At 34.6% G+C, this 21597-nt stretch overlaps 2 protein-coding genes across 5 annotated transcripts in view; one reads left to right on the top strand and one right to left on the bottom strand.

Annotated features, from left to right (window-relative positions):
• The window catches only part of LOC129780358 (glucose dehydrogenase [FAD, quinone]), a 34857-nt gene extending 19173 nt beyond the window's left edge, over nt 1–15684 (bottom strand). For all 4 annotated transcript variants that reach the window (XM_055788538.1, XM_055788539.1, XM_055788537.1 and 1 more), the window contains exon 1: nt 14942–15684. The gene's annotated coding sequence lies outside the window, so the exon portion shown is untranslated. The remainder of the gene's footprint in view (nt 1–14941) is intronic.
• LOC129780364 (flotillin-2) overlaps nt 1–21597 on the top strand; it is a 384914-nt gene that overhangs the window by 166051 nt on the left and 197266 nt on the right. The gene's annotated exons all lie outside the window — the stretch shown is intronic.

The raw sequence follows: 21597 nt of genomic DNA, 5'->3' as shown, positions 1-21597 counted from the left end.
ACAACCTAATAGCAACGATCGGTACGAAAATGGGTTGCCATCCAAAATAGCATCGATTAAAGTTGTGAAATTACCAACGTTTATAGCTACCCACCGGTGGGGATGCTCTAAATAGTTCATTAATTTTCTAACATGTCAAACAACATATTTTTTTGATCGGCCATCTGGATTTTTAGTTACGATTTTTTGTAAGAAAGGTCAATGTTTTTGAATATTAGATATGAATTTCAAAAATCAGTCGTAATTCAAATCGGTCATTTGATAGTTTGGAAAAAACATCATTTTAAATTCACTGTAAAAATCATACTCAAAAAATGAATTTAGTATTGATTTTTTTTATATCTCAAAACACTACTCCTCCGATATTTTTTTTATATTTCTATTGGAAAACACACTAATTTAACAAATTTTAGCGTATAGTGATGCCGTGTAGGACTCTCTAAAATGGAGATATAATGAAATTACCCGATAAATAGTTAATTATCCACAAAACTTAGTCCAGTAACACAACAATTCACACTTCACATTCTAACAGTCCAAGGTCAGACAATCATCGAGCCGCGATAAAAAAAAAACAAACTGAAACATTTCCCACGAGCCGGAACATCTCCGGTATTCGCTAGCCACTCCCAAGTGAAAAACAGTAATGCTAAGTACAAAAAAAACTTATCGTGTCGAGATAATGAGCGGAACAATTAGACCAACCCCTAGTAATTATGATTTCAAATTATATAGCGATGCAGCATGAAGGTAATTAAGAACTACTATGATTCCTATTTATTGGTGTTTGGCTACCGCTTTTATTATGTATTTTTAAATTGAAATCAATTGAAGAAATCATAAGTACATGGGATGCACAGTAATTAAACTAGATAAATTACCCCGTGAAATAATTACATTGATCGCAGAATTATGGATGTTTGACAATGACAAATTTTTGCTAGTCTCATTCTTTTTGTGCATCCCATGTACTTATGATTTCTTCAATTGATTTCAATTTAAAAATACATAATAAAAGCGGTAAACAAACACCAATAAATAGGAATCATAGTAGTTCTTAATTACCTTCATGCTGCATCGCTATATAATTTGAAATCATAATTACTAGGGGTTGGTCTAATTGTTCCGCTCATTATCTCGACACGATAAGTTTTTTTTGTACTTAGCATTACTTAACTCGCCCTTTCCTACGTCGCACTGAACGTCAGAGTTAATCGCAGGGTGATTGATTGCTATCCATTTCTCATACACGATAAGTCTGAATGAAATGAGTGCTATAATCGAACCTTTATTCGCAGCCATTCATCACAAGAGATGTTTTGGGTGCGATACTAAAATAAAGAAATCTTAAGCGAAGGATTTACGGGTGTTTCAATATGTTTGCCACAAACAAGTTTTACTAAGTTAAGAAGCATAGGCTCGACACATAATAATTATCGACGTTTAGCAAATGTAACAATTTCATATCGAGTGTTTACATCATCCGACGACTTAATAAAAAGTGAATCCCCTTCAAAACATCAATAAGGCAGACGGCGATAATTGAGCGTCTAAAAGGTGCTCTGTAGCACCGAGTCGGGAATGAAGATGCGTCACTGTTTTGAATTTTCACTTTTTATCGCCTACTTGGATTGCTGAGGTGGGATACATATTGGGGACGCCACATGCCGTTTGTTTGGTTCGGAATCTTCTTCGAGCCTTTCTTCAACCCCTTCAGGTGTGTTCGCTTGTTCAACACTTCAACGGAGAAATCAAATAAAATATCTTCGCTGTTAGGCTAGGTCGAAACCCGTTTCTATGGTAGGAAACACGGAGTATTTTATGTTGATAACAATAAGTTGTTTTGATTTATGGTGCATTTTTGAAAGGAGTGTTTTGGACGACCTTTATTGAGTGCGCGCGTGATGATGCTTGTAGATGTGAAATGCAAACATCCTAAAACTGAGTGTATCTGTTAATTGCGGTACCGTTTTTTCAGAAAAATGTGAATATGCGAACTGTTTTGTTAAATTTATACGCAATCATTTTCGAAAAAAGTATTGGCTCAAAGGCCACAAAACGTTAAGATCGACTTTGTTAAAAAGCGTAATTTGAACAATTTTTAGCGGAAAATTTCGAAACGTAGCATAGGGGTGAAATTGATCAATCTATGTTTTTCATGATTTTCTAGAGTGATGTGCACAAAAATGTATAGAAATTCATTCATTTCCTCACCTACGGTCGTTTGTATTATAATTCAAGGGTTTGAGGATATAAAAATCTTTTTTAATCCACCTAATAACAACTATTTGATTATTATTACTACTCATAAAGTATCGTCAGGGTGTGAATTTTTTAGCGCCTATTAATGTTGTTTTGATATGTTGAAAATATGTGTCTTCACCATGGTTGAAAATGAAAACGAAAATGCTTTTCAGAAAAGTATTAATTTTCATGCAATTCAATAAGCGATTTTTTGAGAGAAATTGACGAAAAGAAACTTCGGATGATTATTGAACATGTCAGCCAGAAAGAGTTTAAAATTGAATTGTATAGTACCTTTCCAAATTTTTTGTTTGTTTCCAGTAGTACGCTTGATCAACTTGCCCCCGGATGACGGTACTTTGTATTACTTGTATGATTGTTCTGAAGAAATTGCTCCATTCAAAATGTTGTTGGAATGATTTTGTGGGTCATTAAAGCATAAAAATGTTCTAATTGGAATGTAGTTTTTGTAACGATTTAATGATTTCTGTTTTTCTTTCTTTCCAGGTACGGTTTGTTAGCTTCGGAATACATTTTCTTTATTCACGATGGAAATAAATGATGATTATGGCTAAGGTTGAAGTGAATAGGTAACTTTTAACAATAACAAACAATTCAAACAATATTCAATCACTCAATATTTAACGTATTATTTATTATCCATTGACTATTTGATAGAGAATATCATATGTAAAAACGATGATTATTATAACTTTTTGGCAAATCCATAAAAAAAAGATCCACAAAAAAAAATTTGCCCTGATTAAAAAAAAAATTGGAGATCTTTAATAGGAACAATCAAGTTTATCGCGATTTTTTGGAAGAAAATCAATCAAAATCTCTTATAAACAGTAAACAGTAACATTTTTATCTTTTTTTTAAATCACTTAGTTTATTACTTCGGAAATGGTACTGATTTCCTCAAAATGGTATGTTTCACATCTTTGATCTATACAAAATTTTGTCATGTCAAACGGAATTATTCTCAGTAGCCAAAGCAGTCACATAAAGCTGAATTCCTGGCAATTCTTGCCATCTTTATGAATTTCATTGTAATTTAATGTTCTATATCTCTAAAAAATCACTGAACTACAGAAAAATTGTATTTTCCAGGGCATTTACTTTGTACTGTCATGGAAATATTTAATAAAATGAATTAATTGAAAATTATTATTAAAAATTCAACAACTGATATTCATCCAAAATTTAACTGGTAATCGTGTCATACGTTTGGCATTTAGTCGAAATGTTGGTACTAGTCCCAGTTCTAGAAAAGAACGCTAAGGCTGGACATGATGTATCCATCCAATTTCTTCACAATTTTCACTGCCAGTGTTAACCAGGGATCTTATTTCCCTGGATTATTGTTACTTTTCGAAATCTTACTTTAAGGACTTTAAGGTCTTATGGGCTTAGCCCCTAGACTTTACCAAATCCCGACTAGGGCAGCCACTAACCCTTCAGAATCCGACGGCTGTAAGTGGTCTGCTTTTCGGTTTGGGATCTGCTCCGTCATTCTTACCAGTATTTTCGAACTCTTGGGTTCAGCTGGCTGAACTCGGCTGACTTGATCTTGATGATTATCTTGGTTTTGAGAAATAAATACGTCCTGGTTTGCTTCCGAAATTGAACTGTTTATTTCCTTGCTATGATGAACCTTTTGGTTTGTTTAACTAAATTGAGCGAACTTATTGAGTAAGAATCCGGACTATATATACACGAATTCTTATTCTAGCTTAAAATTAAAAGGGAGAGAAAAAAATTCCCTTTCCTACTCAGGTAAACGAAACCGCATCGGTTATCTGCCTGCCTATTTGCTACATAAAATCATCCCGTGGTTTCCATCCTTTGCTATCGCTAAAGCGGCTCAATTTGGTGAAGATTTTACGATTTAACTATTTTCTGATATCCGTATCTATATTTTCCTGTTCTTATACTCCACTACGCCATCCGCGTAGCGTCGCTAGCTAATTGCCGGCAATAAACATTTTCTTCTATTCCTTCATCTAATGCGCTTTCTCTGGCGCGCTTATCTTGGGAGCTATATAGAACAATTGAAGAAAAGGAAACGAAACATGTGGTTTCCTCTTGCTGGCATTATTTTGTTTTTCAAATGCGCGTTGCGCTCAATTTTGTTATTTGATTATTTTAATTTACTTTTAGCCCCGCTATTTAAGCTGGGTCCGTAACAACTGGCAATAATCTCATAAAATCTAATCGTGCCATTTGGCATTTAATCATAATCTTGGTACTAGTCCCTTCCAGTTTTTCCTGGATATTGCCAGTTTTTTTTAAACATGCCAGCGAATCCGCCAAGGGCAAAAAATCAACAGTTTTTTTAACTTTCAAAGTTTAATCCAGCTTTTTTATTTTTTCGTCTTTTTCAAGTTTTTCATTCTCCAACATTATATTCTTTTCTTTCATTCGTGAGAATGCTCATCATCTTCAACTCACCTGTGTGACGTTTATCGTCTTTTTGTATCTTTAACTATCTATGTGATATAGGCACACAGAAGTATCAACATGGCGATAGTTGATCCAACTACTGTCATAGAAAGGAAGCATATGTCAATTGTTATGTTCTACAAAGTCTTCCGAATATTTACGATCCAAATTATAATCAGGACATCGATAATGAAGTTAGGGAGATCTGAACCCGGATGCTTCTAGGATGCCAGGACGCTTCTTTCATGTGGAGTAAAATTTTATCCCATAAAGGTATGACATTTTAATCATCCCAAATTAAGAAAAAATATTTGTATATAAACAAAATATATGCTGGATGCTCTAAATAGTTCATTAATTTTCTAACATGTCTACGATCAAAAAATTTTCGATCTTTTTGATCATAGAAAAAAAATTGTCAACTTGTCAAAAATTGACAAGATCGATTTTCACGGTTTTTCGGAGTACAAAAAGTCGATCAAAAAATCGGAAATCGGAGAGACAATTATCAATCTATAAATATCCACCAATTCATTTAACCTAGGTGGTACACTGAACTGAATTTAACTAATAAACATATTTTGGAGCCATCAAATAGCTTTTATCAATATCCGGTTTGGAGAAAGCGTGGAACGGAGTAGGAGTATATAACACGTGGTTTCAGCAAAATCAGAGCCATTTTTTTGGTGGATCTTTTTTCATGAAATTCCTGATAGGGAGAATATGCATAGGTGGAGGCGATCTGGCGTAGTGGTAACATCCATGCCTCTCACGCTAAAGGTCACGAGTTCAATTCTCACTCCCGACATTCTTCCAAAAATAGAAGTAAAAGTGACGAACCAGCCTAATGAGTTGAAAATCACTATAATACAGATAAAAAAAAACAAAAAAAAATATGCATATTTTATCCTATAGATGTGGCACGTTGCCGATTAGTTAACGTGGTCAGTGCTAATCACACATATCATGATGTGATCTTTGGACTCTTTCTTATACATTCTTTATTAAGGGGGTATTCTAGTGTAGAGACACGAATTTCGGACGTTTTTTCGAACTCCGTAAAAATAAAACAAAGAATATTTTTACTATCCATTATATCATTATTCGTTTATCTATCTTTCAACAATAAAACAAAAATAGGACGGAAAAAAAATATTCATAATTAGAATAGTTACATGCTGGTGAAGTGAGGGTGTTCAAAAAAAAGTTGTGCCATGGCGTACACGATTCCAGTCCTTCTGGTTATCTGAAACAAAAAAATCGAACAGATTCTGAATCAGTAAAGATGTCGCTATGGCATGAACCTCGGACAAGTCAAAAACATGGGTTTTAACAAAATGGCGGCCGTTTGAAAACAAAAATGCTGTTTAAAACCTTTTTTTGCGTTTACCGATTTTTTAAAAATAGTAAAATTAAAAAGTTATAATTTTTTATTGGTTCATGCGATAGAGAGATGTATGCAGATTATTTTCATATATATTTGACATAAATCGGTTCAGTAGAACTTGAGATATCGTGTACGCCAGTTAGAAAAAAACTAGTTCCGAGAGAAACGCGTTTGAAGTTCATTGTGATGGCCGTAACAGGTTAGATACCACATCACTAAGATGGCTCTAACTAGGTAAATAATAGGATTTTCGATAAGTCCTTTCTAGAGTATATTCTTGAATGCCTAAACTACAGAAATATGGTAAAAAAAAATTTCAATTTTTTCAGATTTCTAGACTAGAATACCCCCTTAAAGAAAAAAATTTACAACCTGCTCTAGTACATATGATACGTTGAACATGTCATTTACTGTCATATACAATCGAGTCACGCATTTTGGCTTTGCAATCCCATCCAAGCACTAAAAGAAATTGGGCTACAGTGTGATCAATAGCAACGGGGTTTACAAAAAAAATTGAATTATTTAAAACAGCGAGGAAAATTAGCACCATTAAAACATGAGATTCTATATATTCCTCTAAAAAAACAATGATCTGCGATACCATGTTCGATGGTTTATATCCAATCAATGGAGTTGAGCTTAAATTTTTCGTATTGGCCAATTATCACAATGTTTCAAGACGAACGCAACGAATTGAAATATTCAGTTAAACAAATTGGAGCTTGCTGCTATAACGGAACACATTGCATCTGCATTTGTCTTCCGATTGTTGATTGCTAATTGTGTTTTTACCTACTTCTGGTTTCCAAACCAGTATATGCCACAAATTGTATCCACTTCCTTATTTCCCTCTTCCCATCCCCCACATCCAGTGTCAAATCCGCCGTCATCACAAAATTCACTTTCAAAACGCGCCTCAGAGTTTCTCAGTTGGATGTTGTTGTGTGCTTCTCTTCCTGCATTTTTCCCGTGGCAATGCGCCGCTCCAAAGAGCGAACACAAATATGTATGCCGTTCCGTCCGTCACCCACCGAGATCGTCATCAGCGGCAACACTCGATCCGCGCGAGCGACCCGCGGCCATAGTCGTCTAGCGAAGTCGCAGCATAGCAGCACTGTGTAGAGACAGACTCGCTTCGAGGAAAATCAAACGTCAACAGTGGTTGGCCAATGTCACTTTCGCTTCAAAAACTTTTGTTTTCACGATAGCCATACGATACAAAACAGCCATTGATGATGCGTAAAAAGTATTAAATTGCTTATGAAACTGAAAATCAACAAGGTTTGCAATTAGTGTAACTTAAAACATACAGTGGTTGCATTCCTCAGCATTGGTATGTATTTTTGTGCCTAAATTTCCATTTATAACTCTGGTGTCCGATCGTTTCCACACTACAGGGTGAATAATCGTCGGAGTTGGAAACGTAGTTGGACGGTGAGAGAGAGAGAGGTACTTGCAGCTCGGCTAATTCCCATGTTTCCGGTTTTTCACCGTGTACCAACTTCGATTCATCGACGAAAAAAAAATAGCACTGAAGGTGGTTCAGTGTCCATCGAAACAAGCCATTTCTTCGAGCGTGTAGGTCGGCGAGTTTGCCATCACGATAGTTACTGCTGCCCACGAGAAAGTGAATGGAAGCAAGATAATTATCACCTTCACGGAAGACTACAATTGTTACATAACTGTTTCGCTGAATGCAAATCTGTGTTTTAAGCCTATTTCGCGTTGAGATTTGAGATTGAGGCATCCCTAGGTATTGAGCACACAACAGTTATAAGGTATTGCACGAGCATTCTACCGAGAAGAGAGTTTGTTCTTGTCGAACCCCACATAATCTAAAGAATCTTCAAACAAATGTTATGTTATTTCATGTGAACTTGCCTAATGAAACTCCAATGCCGAATTGCAAGTCGGAAGAATTTCCACATAAAAAATAACATTCACAAGCACGGAATTAATTTATTTTTGTTTTTCGAAATAAAAATGCCTACTTTATTTACGAACATTTTATTGTTATAATTTGTTTTTGGAGAACAATTCAAACCTGATGGGAATTATTTCTTTAAAGGTCTACGTCATTTTAACGCTTCTAATGTCTATTTTTCTTACTTTAATTTGGATACTATATTCTTCCGAGTTGCTACCAGGGCTCGGTAAAGTCATATTCAACTGAGAATAGCCAGTGGACTATGAAGCAATTCGCCTTCGCATTCAATAGGAATTGAGTTTTAGCTTCTTCCAGTAGTTTCTCCGTCAAAATGATTCAACAGTCATTCGGGCGTTTAGTTGCTATCTCACTCGACTATCTCATTTAATTCTTCCTCGTCAATTGAACTTCGTTCGTGACTTCCCCCAAAAATAATTCGTTTTCTCTCTCATGTAGGGGAAAAGCGGTTCAAATGAACACCCTAAGGAACATGCCCATTTACTGCGTCCACATACCGCTACAATTTTCGTTCTTCAAAGAATATTACAGCTTAACTAATTGTTGTTCAAGGTATCAAACGGTTTTTATTGTAAGAAATAAAAATAGCACATTTTTTATTAAAAGAAAAAAAAAAGTTGTAGAATCGAACATTTTTCTCTCTCGTGCGGTTAAAATTATCACATGGTGGTGGTAAAATGAACAATTACACATATCAGATAGATTTATGCGTTGTTCTTTATCTAAATTTGATTAAACCATTTTTGAAATAGTAGGTACATGTATGAATCAAGCTGAGCTTATTCACCTAGAGTAGTAATTAGAATTTTCTCATACGTACGAAAACGTAGTGAGAAACACGTAACGCTTCACATATTGAGGTTTGCTTTTGGTTGAGGTGGTATATATTTTTTTTATTTATTATGTTTTACATTTGAAGTTTCATGCATAACAGGGTGTCTTAAATAGCTTCAAATGTTCTAAGAATAGGATAATGAAGAAGTATCAATTGGTTTATAGTTAAATTATCGAAGTTTGAGCACTGGTTCATTTTACCAACCCTGTTCATTTTAACCACATTTCCCCTATCACGTATCAATGTATCGATGTTTGAGTTCAACGTGGTTTACATATACTACAGGTAAGCTAGATTTATTTGAATCATACACGAAAAATACTCACACATATAAAATAATGTTCAGTGTTGTGTTCAGAAACTCTGAAAAAATTTTGAATTTTGTTGATATAAACTCGTTTTTCTGTATGATTTTTTCTCAAAATTGAACTCGGAGACAAAGTGAACTAAAATTTTGTTTTGAATTTCTCCCGAACTGCACGTTTTTATGCACGCTATTTACTAATACTAACGCGATGATCTTTATAGCATACCTGGTAACTATAGAAGTTTGTTGGTTTGAGTTCACGAGTTTGTAAAGCGACAAATACTATAATGGATTTTCAGGTGAAATGAACACCTTTAAGATGAAAATAGTGAATAAAAAAAATTATCCATATCTAATATGTAATATATTATATATCTAGTATGTTCTATATCTAATATGTCTATATCTAATATGTAAATCGACAGTCTAGTAGCGATATCCATATTATTCTCTATCAGTTTACCAGGCTAAGCAAACATTATCACCCAAACGGTATAACGAATCAATGCACACAATTTCGTTTTACGTATAACATTCAAGGGAACTAAAGCTGAAATATAAAAAATGAAAAATACGGAATTTTCTCTTGCATCCACTCGCAAATTTTTTTTTTATTCGTTAAAATTTTCCACTTTTCCACCATTGTGTTTTAAATGAAAAAAAGCTAAATAAAGGTTCTGGCTGGCTGAGTAAGGAAGCAAAAAGAGCCCACAAACTATATCACCAGCTCTATGTAAAACAGTGTATAGGGTACAAAATAAGAAATTTTGGTTATTTTTCGAACCTATATGTGTTTCACCATAGGATCTATGATAAACGATGTACTTTTTAATTTACTGCATGCCGTTCTCGATAGGCTCGAGATAAAAATTTAAAAAAACTGAAAGTACGTCTTACTATGGTGTATCATAAAATATTGTAAAAAAATGTTCAATAAAAAATTAACGTTCCAAAAAAAAATTAAACTTTGCCCCCAAACTTTATCACTAGAACTATTGAAAATGTTGTGTAGGGTACACTATGGTGAAAACGTAGTTTTTTATTTTTTCACGCCATTTTCAATAGGCTCTGAAACGATAATACTCAAAGTGCGTCTACTGTACAAATCATAAAAAAAATTAACGAAAATTCAAATTTTTGGCATTTTGAAATTTCGGTTTTTTTTATTTCTAGATCCATTAATACATAATTTTCATTTCAATGTACGTGTTTTTGATGATTGATTTTTCTCAGAAGTTTAACGCATTGCGCGGTTTCGCAATTTAGGAATTCTAAATTAAGTTTTGAGACTCAGCACTGCTCTATTTTTTGCTCTTTTTATATTTTTGAAATCGATGATTTCATTGAGTTTTTGGATTTAGATTTTTAAAACTAAACAATTTTTTTTCTGGTTTAAAAGTGTTATCTTTGCAATGCAATCCGTTCATTTTGACATTCTTTTCAAATATGTAAGGGAAGCGAAGGAGTTTTCATTTTTTTTAAATACAGAGCAATTCCACGCCAAATCAGCCGGACACTAACCCGATCCTTACTGATTTTTTTTTAACTAGGCATTTTGATAAAAACTCCCTAAAATCAGAATTTTCATTATCTGGATATATGATAAAGAAAAATTTAAATTAGGGTACATTTTTCGAAAGGGCATCCTCAATGTAATTGATCTTTCTCTCAAAAAATCGTAATTCGTAATCCAGATGTTTGATTAAAATATGATGTCTGACAAAGTTGTTGAAACTTAATGAACTATTAGGAAAAATAATATTATGATAGCACTGTTAAAAAATCTTACTCATAAATTGAATTTATTATTAAAAACTTTTATATCTCAAACTTGAAGAAGCTTTGAAGAATTAGTTGTAATTTAAATTGGTCATACAATTACGAAAATTATGATTTCGGGTAGCTTCCATATTATGTATTTTCCACTACTAGGCTACAAATTTCGACCGGAATGTTGCAAATTTCGCATTGGATGTTATCTATGAGCTCTTACTCAAACTTACTTTCCAGTAAATCCATTGTAACGTGCGCTGTGTGGAAAGTGGCATGGTCTTGTTGAAACCACATATCATTGATGTTAGGCTCTTCCAATTCCCAAATTGCCAATTGCCAAAAATAGTCTTCCAACATATCGCGATAGCGCTCTCCATTGACGGCAACATGACGGTCGCTCTCATCGACGAAAAAATACGGCCCAATCACTCCTCCGACATGAAAACCACATCAAACAATAATTTTCTGTGGATGCAACGGTGTTTCTGAAACACATGTGGGTTTGCATCTGACCAGTAACGCATATTTTGCTTGTTGACAAAGTCATTTAGCTAGAAATGAGCATCATCGCTGAAGATGATTTTGTGACGAAGAAGATCTTTTCGCAAAGTACGAAAACAATATTTTCGCAAAATACGCCACAACGAGGTTTGGGAGATGCCCAATTCTTGAGAACGCCGTGCAATCGATTGATTTGGGTCATTTCGGATGGATTCACTTGAAGTTGCAATCACCGACTCCGAATTTCGGTAGTAATTTTGATTAAGCATTGAACGTTCGTCGTGTACTATGATGAAAATGAAAAAAAATTACTATGATGAAAATGTTGACTAACGTTTTGATATTGACAGATAATTAAAGTGTTTTAAGAATTCGTTCACACGAACTCACAAAACTGTCAAGTCGCTAATGGATGACCATTTACCATTCATACAACCGTGTTTTCGACATAATTGAGTCACCAAATGTATTCTGCAACATTTTCAACATTTCGTCACAATTTTGTTTGCAACATAAAATTTCATGTAATATCTCTGACCAATAGAAATATCCATATCAAAAATTGCCAAGAAAAAAAAGAAAAGTTAAGTTGTTCCTTATGGCGTTGTAAACAAACTAAATGATGAATCACTTTAAAAATTTACATTAAGACCACTAACTTCAGATAAAAGGAAAAATGTTCAGCGGGAAGATTTAAAATTACAATTTTCCGATATATATGATCGAATGTAGTATCTTACAATTTAACTTATGCTATTTTAATAAGGTTATCTTCGCTTTCGCGAAATAGTGGACATGAGATGTTAACTATTCGCATTCTACTGACCTTTAATCAGCAGCACCCCCTAGTCTGCCTCCCATATCGTGGTGCATTTCTGTCGACTCGAGGGGTCACTGATTCCGCCAAATCCTTGTAACTATTATTATAATATATTCCTCAAATCTTGCAGTGAACATTTTTCATGAAGCTTTTCCTCAAAGATTATCTTGCAAATACACAATCTTCAATCCTCGTGTCATAAATCGATGACTATGAGGATTGCAATCTCGTTCTAAGGAAATTAAAGTAAACAAGCAGAAACGTTATACACTACGTTTCAACTTGTTAGAATATATGATGAATGTCTAATATTTTTATAGTTTCCAAATCGAAAGAAATTCATAATTCCAATTTTGAAGACAACAGAGCATTTCCAGTCAAACGACCAGGAAATATTTCAGTTTTATTCGACTATTTTTGATTTGAATGACACATGCATATGCATTTGGCTTGGCAGGCTGATAATTTTCCCCGAGTGGAAGGATTGTTTGACTCAAGATTATTTTTTAGAAGGGCGTATAAATTTTAGCATAAATTTTGATTTTATAAAACATAGCTCGGAAACACTTGATTGTTTGGAGGTACAATCAAATAAAAAATCTTTGTGAAATTATTTTTGGAAAAATAAATTAACGCTAAATTTTGAATAGCTCAAAAAAATGTTCTGTTCTTAATTTGAAATAGCTCGAAAACGAGTTCGCTTGCTAAATTGTCAAAATTTTACGTTGTATCGAAGCATAATAAAGAACTCAGAAACATAGCTCATATCACTTCATTGTAATGCTGTTTGGGTAGAGCTGGCAAATAATGATGAAAGAATCCAACTAGAAGGTGAAGCAAACCTTTCTCATGATGTTTCCCTTCATATTGTCTATTGAGGGTAAGTGGATTAAATGATCGCATGCTTGTTAAAATTTTGGTTGCCCTATAACAGTCTCCCATACATTGGAACGAGGGAACTGTTGTTATTTAATAAAAATACTTTCTTAAAAAGTGTATTTCAATTTTTAAAATGTTTTATTTTCAGTGTAATATTTGATAAAGATTGGTATTTCTAAACAATTTGAACAATTTCATACATTTCTTTCTTTGACTTAAACTTTGTAGGTAAAAACTATAATTTTTGTGTTAAATTTTTTTGTAAAAAACTAGGGAAAACAAATTTTGGCTCTTTGCAAAAAGTAGTCTAATTCTTTTTGGAGATTTCAAGAGTGCAAAGTTGCTCAAATGAACATTTTTTTTACATCCACAACGTTTCACTACAATCTTAGATGGTGCTGCCAACTCCTAAGACGAGTTGGCATGAAATTCGTCCAATGAAAATGTGTACGTTATAACGAGGGTTCGTTATATCGAAGTTCCCCACCTCCTGGGAGATTCCGGATATTATATTTTTTTATTAAAAAAATATTTTTTTTAGAAAATACCCTAAAAAAACTTGTTTGAACAATATTTAGTCCAATATATTGGAATATTAATAGCAAAATAAATCGCAATACAGTTATGTTTTGTTTTGTATTTCGGAAAGCCTAAAACCGAAAGTCTTTTGTTTGCTTTTCTATTGAGGCTTATAGAGTAAATAATCATATCATGATAATATGTGAGTTCAACTGCAAAGTATTGTTCTTGTACCCTTTAAATGTAAGTACCAATTATTATTAAACACTCACTATCTCCGACAAAGCCTCTGACAGGTACTAAACTATTACATGCTAGCAATAGGCTATTCAATTGCATCGCACGCGGGCCATACTCTCGAACAGATTATGAACATAGGTTGTTGTTTAATTTTTCACTTAATAAAAATCATCGCCCGAAGCGAGTGAACTTACACGAAACAGTCTGTAGCAGACCTTGTAATACTTTCCGAGATTGTTTGTTGTTGGTGCAAAATACATGCATTGTTCACTTCATTGCTTTGATTCGACTCGATTTGCAACCCTTACCAAACGTTGTTGGCCTTCGAAATTACAGGGAAAAAAATGCCTAAAAACAATTGCCAGGGAAAGTCGTTGCCCGATTTGTTGCCCTGTTGCGTTTTGTACACGTTTTCGCAAACGTAAATATCGGTGTAATTCGATAATTTGGAATTGCAAACATAACAAAACGTTACTTATTTGGAGGAAAGCAATTGTAAACTTATGTGGAAATGGGAAGGGGCTCAAACGAATTGGATAATAAATTTAAATATATATCAATCAGATGTTCAGTTGTAAGCAAATTTACGAATAAAACTTAATTCTAGTCAAAAATGCTGCAACAATAAGTGTTCCAAACTGTGATGCACCCAAGGATTTCCCAATTCAACAACGGAATCCCTTGGCGCGTGAAATTAAACCTGACATCACTCTTACACAATGCAGCACATCACAACACATCAACTGTTGTGATAAATTCGACAGCCTACAGGTAGTGGAAGCATTTATGATGTTCGACAGACGTTTCCGATAGAAATTAAACTAAAATACATATTTAACAATGGGATAGAGAGAGAGCTTTCCACTTTCAAACGCATGTTGCGCAACCTCACTACACATCGCGAACTGCTCGGTCCGGATTTTCAACACACATTCGCCTTCGCGCCGTATCAATACACCATCATTTCAACCATACTGGCATAGGGAACTAAAGAAATAGTATCGAAGAAAGTTTAATCGTCCATTTATTGCGGTACTACTCACTTGTTTCAAATGGTTGGTTCAACATAGAAATGATTCATTATCGATTTTCTGTCTCATGCTGTTTGTCTTCCGAGTGAACCGTTTTAAGACAGGTGCGTTGGATGCGTGGATGAATCCTTGGCCCAAGAAATCCGTTCTTGGAATGTTCAAAATGGTGATAATATTGTTGTTTTTTTGTTTTCAAATCTCACTTCTCTCTTGCTACGTATATTTTGATTGTACTTTCCAAATTTCCGGCACTGATTTTGGTTTGCAAAGCGCAGTATTTTCTTTTGCGTTTTTCGTTTTGCACTCATAAATCATGAAGCACACTGTTCAACACCAGACTTTCATCTTTTCATTCGATGAAAGTTTTATTCGCTGAGTTATCTCCGGATGCTTTTATCACTCATAATTCATTTTGGTTTCACTGTTTGAACAAGCACTTTCAGAAATATACAACCAATCGAAGAACCACCTCAATGCATACGATCAAGACCACACGTTTTTCTCACAGCCACCCAAATTCTTCTGATCACCTTTGCGGAGCGCCTGACTATTTCACTGTTTTAGTTTCAATAAAAAAAAAGATTCACTGTTGTTGCAAAACATTATCCGTTTATGTTTCCAAATAACCGACAGAGATCAATTGCGGGATTCGCGGAATTCACAGAGCAGATAAGTAGTAAATAGAAGCCTGAGTAGGGGTTAAATACAGATATACCTCCTGTTGGAACGGTTTGCGGCGTTATTCTGCACACCGTGGCGACTGAAACGTATCTGAGCTTTTGCCAAGCCGTTGAATTCTCCTTTCCTCGCTTAGCCTTGTGTGTTGGTCGTCAATCGCATTGCGCTCTCTTGCTCTCTTTTGGGAGCTTGGCTTAAACGCGCGAATCACGCTCAGCGTTTCGGCACTGGGAACTGCGTGAAGGATATTTGCGGAAAGTTTGTCGTCAATCGGTTTGAAGAGTTCCGGAATTCAGGGTTTGGCAAGTAAACAAAAATAAACTGTTCTACAAAACCAAGGAATACTTAAAAATTGTTATTGTGAATGTTTGGTCTTTATGTTTGACGAAAAACTTTACCATTTGTTACCTGTTTTTTATACTGAAATATCCTTCCTTGATTGTGAAAGATTTAGGTTGTTATTGTAAGAATAGGAAACTGATACATACAAAATAGGAAACTGATACATACAAACGAAAAAACTTTCCAGGTATTTGCATATGAAACCGGAATTGTTCTTATAACAAATACACGTTTGAATGGTTTAAAATATTTTATTATAGTCAGTAGCCAATTTTTCTCATCTTTTAGGCAATTCGCACAAAAAATTATGCCTCCCCAAAAAAAAATATTACACAGTAGCCATTTTCGGTGTAAGATTATTTCTTCAGTCGATACACATTTGTTTTATCTATTGCACAGTATCCATTTAGGCGTGAAAGTATTCCTATCCTATCGATACACATGTCGCCTTTTTCGGCATATTGTTCGAATGTTCACTGTTGATGTGGGCCTACCATTGTTGTGTTATTAATGGTGCCAATTACCGATTTTTGAAATTTGAGATGACCATTTTCGTGACCATTCGAATATACACCCATTCCATTCAATTCTCACTCCCGACATTCTTCCAAAAATTGAAGTAAAAGTGACGAACCAGCCAAATGAGTTGAAAGTCACTATAATACAGATAAAAAAAAAACCCATTCCATGCCAAATCGGTATAGTGGTTTATAAAAATGACATTTTTTTTAAATTACTGTGATTCTTCTTCTTCTTGGATGGCACTAACGTTCCAGTGGAACTTTTGTCTTCTAAACGTAGCACTACTTGCGTCATTTTTATAAGTAGTACTTGGTTGAGATTTCTATGCCGAACAACACGCCTTAAATGTACTCTGGAGTGGCAAGCTCTAGAATACGCGTGACCACAATGCAAGCCGGAAGAATTTTTTTTGACGAAAAATCTCTCGACCAGAATGGGAATCGAACCCGAACTCCCGGCATGATAGTTTGGGACGCTAACCACTCGGCCACGGGAGCACACAAATTACTGTGATTGCGAATTGCGAAAAAAAATGATTTTGTTTTCGTAATATCATCGATTGTATTTGTTTTTGATTGTTTACATGGTTAAAGATAGAGGGCGTTTTATGTGACTGTAACATGTATAGGGTGCCAATGAATGTATGGGAAAAAATCGACCTCAAAATTTCGAAAACATACCCTATACAAATTTTCACAACCTCAAAAAACACCCTATGCCAAATATCAGCTCAATCGGACTTAAGGGAGAGTGGCGCAAAGCGGTCAAAGTTTGAGTTTTATTGAAAATCGGGGGAATAAAGGAAATAGGGGTTTTCGAAAAAAAAAATTGATGCCAAATGTCTTCAAATTGCATGAAACGTCGAGATCCAATGTCATCTCGAAAACAATTTTTTTATCAAAAATCGAAACTCTGGGACTTTTTTTACGGAGTACGACACGAAACGTATGGTTTTAGGTGCCAATAAAAATAATTATCTCGATTTTTCATTCGAAACTTCTTGCGAAATAGTGATTTGCACGATAATATACCCTATGCAAAATATTAGCTCATTCGAATTTCATTTATTAGTGTTGCAGACGTTAAAATTTAAGTTTTTTGAAAACCGAAAAATCACCGAAAATCGGGGTTTTTAAATTTTGTTTTTGATGCTAAATGTCTTAAAATTGCATGGCACATCGAGATTTACAGTCATCTAAAAAAATTTTTTTTTGTCTAAAATCGACTTTTCAGACGGAAAAACGACCAAGGGCCAGAAACAATTTTTTTGACAATTTTTTTCGAGATAACAGTAAATCTCGACGAATAATGCAATTTTAAGACATTTGGCACTAACAATTTTTTTTAAAACCCCTATTTTCGGTGATCTTTCGTTTTTTTAAAAAAAACTTAATTTTTTACGTCTGTGACACTAATAAATGAAGTTCGAATGAGCTAATATATTGCAAAGGGTGTATTATCGTGCAAATCAACATTTCGTAGCAAATTCCGAATGGAAAATCGAGATACAGGTAAAATTCGATATAACGTACATTTCACTTTCAAAATTGTACGTTGTATCGAATTGTACGTTATATCGAAGCATAATAAAGTACTCACAAACGTAGTCTATAATACATTATTGTGTTGCTGTTTTAGTCAAGTTAATGAAATACTTCAATCAGAAGACGAAGCCAACCTTTCTCATGATGTTTCCCTTCGTACTGTTGATTAAAGCATGATTCATTTAGAATCTGGAATCACAAAACCAGCTGTATTTCGAGATTGATTGAATGTACTAAACTTGTTTCAGCATCACAATACAGATAATTCATTGTTCTATCAGAAAAAAAATATTGAAAAAAATTTTCCTTTACACTTTGAAAAGGTGTGCGTTATATCGAGGTAAAATGTACGTTATATCGAGTGACGTTATATCGAGGGTACGTTATAACGAGGGTAGGTTATATTGAAGTTTCCCTGTAATTATTTTCATTGGCACTTAAAACCATACGTTTCGTCTCGTACTCCGATAAAAATAGTCTCAAAGTGTCAATTTTTGACAAAAAAAAAAATATTCGAGATGACACTAAATTTCAATTTTTTTTTTGAAAACCCCTATTTCCTTTTCTTTAACAAAAACAAATACAATCGAAAATATTACGAAAAAAAAATCGATTTTTTTCGCAATTCGTTGGAGGCTGGAATGCAAGGCTGTTTTACACGACCACGCTATTCACATAACCACTGGTGCTCTCTACCTGGCGCCCTCTACCTTTGACTATGTAAACTATAAAAAAAACTTTTTCAAAGAGGACTAGCTAATTGGCTTTAATTTGATATGTCGATCATTTGAATCGGGCTTGTAATTCTAAAGTTAAAATTTTTTGATAAACTTGATTTTTGGGAAAAAGAGGAAAAATTTATTTTTCGAACCGCCATAAAAGGAAGATGGGCACGCTTATGAAAAAATAAAAATATATATGGGTTATACTACTTTTCTACTACTTTTCACGAACATCTGAGAATCACTGTATATTAGGGCGCCAATGAATGTGTGGGAAAAATCGATCTTAAAATTTCAAATAGTTACCCCATAAAAAATGTTCACAACCTCAAGGAGAGAGTACAGGAAATCGAGGTTTAAATAAAAATTGATGCTAAATTTAAGACATCTAGCATAAAAAAAAATGAAAACCCTGATTTCCTGTACCTCCCCCCTTGGGTAATTTTTCGGTTTTCATACAACTCACATTTTAACATCTGCGACACTAGTAAATGAAGTCCGATTGAGCTAATATTTTGCATTGGGTATTTTATCGTGTAAATCGACATTTCACACGTTGTTCCATATAAAAATTCAAGATGAACATTTTCCTTGGCCCTTGACCATATGTTTTCTCTGGTATTCAAAAAAAAAATTAAGCCGCAGATTGTCGATTTTTGACAAAAAAAATTCGAGATGACAGTAGAACTCGACGTTTAAAACATTTGGAAACAATTTTTCTTTGAAAACACAATCTTCTTAAATGGTAACGGTAATTCCATTATGGTAAATTTGATACGGCACCACTCTGCGTCAAACTTTGTTAAATTAAAAGAGTTTTATAATTAAACTACAGGCAAACCTTTTTTTGTGCCTGGTATAGGGGCCGCACAGAAAAAAAATCGTACAAAACTTCACCAGTGGCTTTAAAAAAACGTGTTCCGTACACAATTTGAAAAAAACTTTTTTTGTACGATAGATAGGGACCGCATAAAAAAAGATTCCCCAGGAAAATAATTCAATTCCACGCCGTTCACCGTTCGATTTCCTTTTCTTTCCCTGCTCTGCTCTGGACAGTTTGCCTTTTCGGTTGCAGGAGGCTGTGTTGTGCTTTTAGTTGCATGTCGAAATTTGTTGCAATTAGAAATCATGTCATGCGCAACTTAGAGCATTTGAAAAAAGGATGGGAATTGTTTGAGGAGTGGATTATTTAGACGCAAATATGCTCTTTTCGCCCTGAAATGCATATAAAACATCGAAAAAAAAAACGAAATGAACGAAAACTTCGTCAAACATGCTTCTTTTCATATACCGCACAAGAACAGAGAATCGCACAAAAAAGATCGCACAATAAAAGGTTTTCCTGTACATAAAAATGTCTAAATGAGGATGATTGGAGATATAAGATATGTAAATATTTATATAACCCCGTAGCGGTCAAGCTGTATTTTTTCATTTTGATTAGTGGCGTTAGAGACTGCTCAAGCTTTTTTTTTCAATCTTCCATTTTTTGGGATAAGTTTGTTCGAAAAATCATCAACCTAATCAATCGAACATTGGCCAAACCTACATTTTTTTTGCAAGTACAAACACTGCGAACAAATAATTACTTTACTAAAACAAGAAATGAAAGTCTCTAAGAAAAACCAGAATTCATCCACTTATAGTGAGATGTAACCATATTTTTATATATTCAAATTATTACTGACAAGCTTTTATTTTCTTCCGATTATCCCGGAAAATCGTACATTTTCCAAAACCCGTAGAGTGCAAATGCGCTGCTATAAAACAATGACATTGGGGGCTGGAAAGTTGTCATTTAGTGAAATATCATCGCCAACTAGGTTTTCTTCTTCAAAAAACAGGAAGTGGGTTATATCTATGGTATAACCGCAAGGGTGACGTAGGACTATCGTTGATTTAGAAATCATTTGTTTGAAGTTGAATCTAAATCCATCCTGAATGAATGAATAAATAAATATTTGGGTGACTTCAAAAACGAGAGTGTTACGTTGGAGACTCAAGGTTTTATGCATCCAATATTGGATACACAAAACCTTGTTCTGAAGAATAATCTTCAGAAGCTTTCCTGCTAACTGCACTTGATTGACAAATCACAAAACCAAATGTATGTGGTCGCAGTATTATATGGATAGAAAACATTAAAATAAACTCGCTTGAATGTAATTTTCAATTCCAAGGGGAACTGGCAGATTATTTTTCAGCAACGATCATTTTTTTCCAGGTTTCCTCTCGATAACCAGCAAACGAAAAGAGTGGCGCGCGTGTATGTGTGTGTGTGTGGCGGCTGCTTCTATGTCTTCCCGAGGAACCGTATTTCGATGCTGATACTCTCTTGGTCACGAGAGTATCAGCATCGGCTTTACTGCGCTCCCTCACAGTTAAAACAAACTGATTGCATTTCAGGTCAGGTCAGGCCAGGTAATGAATCCCTCGATCCCTCGCCGTTCAGCTCGTTCAGTAACGATGTTGTCTTGTCGATGTCCTCAGGCGTCGTGCACAAATTACGTAACGCTAAAAATCCGAATTTTGAACCACCTCTCCCCCGCCCCCTTCGTAACGCAATTTCCTATCTCTAATAAACAGAAAGTAACGCAACATCTACCCCCTCCCCCCTTATCGCGTTACGTAATTTGTGCACGACGCCTCACGAAAAATGAATCGGTTTCACCACCAGAATATCATTTCAGTATGCTTTTCGTGTGTGATTGAATCGAGAGAAGGTGTGGTTTACGATGGCAATTTGGAAGGCAAACTAGAGGAGAATGAACTCTCTGAGTATGAAAATTTCGGCGACTGAGCAATAATCGATTGAAAATTATATAATTTTCGCGATACGAAACATTTTCCGTTTTCCATG

The sequence above is a fragment of the Toxorhynchites rutilus genome, chromosome 3, assembly GCF_029784135.1.
Source record: "Toxorhynchites rutilus septentrionalis strain SRP chromosome 3, ASM2978413v1, whole genome shotgun sequence".
In the NCBI taxonomy this organism is placed as follows: Eukaryota; Metazoa; Arthropoda; class Insecta; order Diptera; family Culicidae; genus Toxorhynchites; species Toxorhynchites rutilus.
The sequence above is the reverse complement of the archived record's forward strand: the minus strand, read 5'-3'. Positions and strand labels throughout refer to the sequence as shown.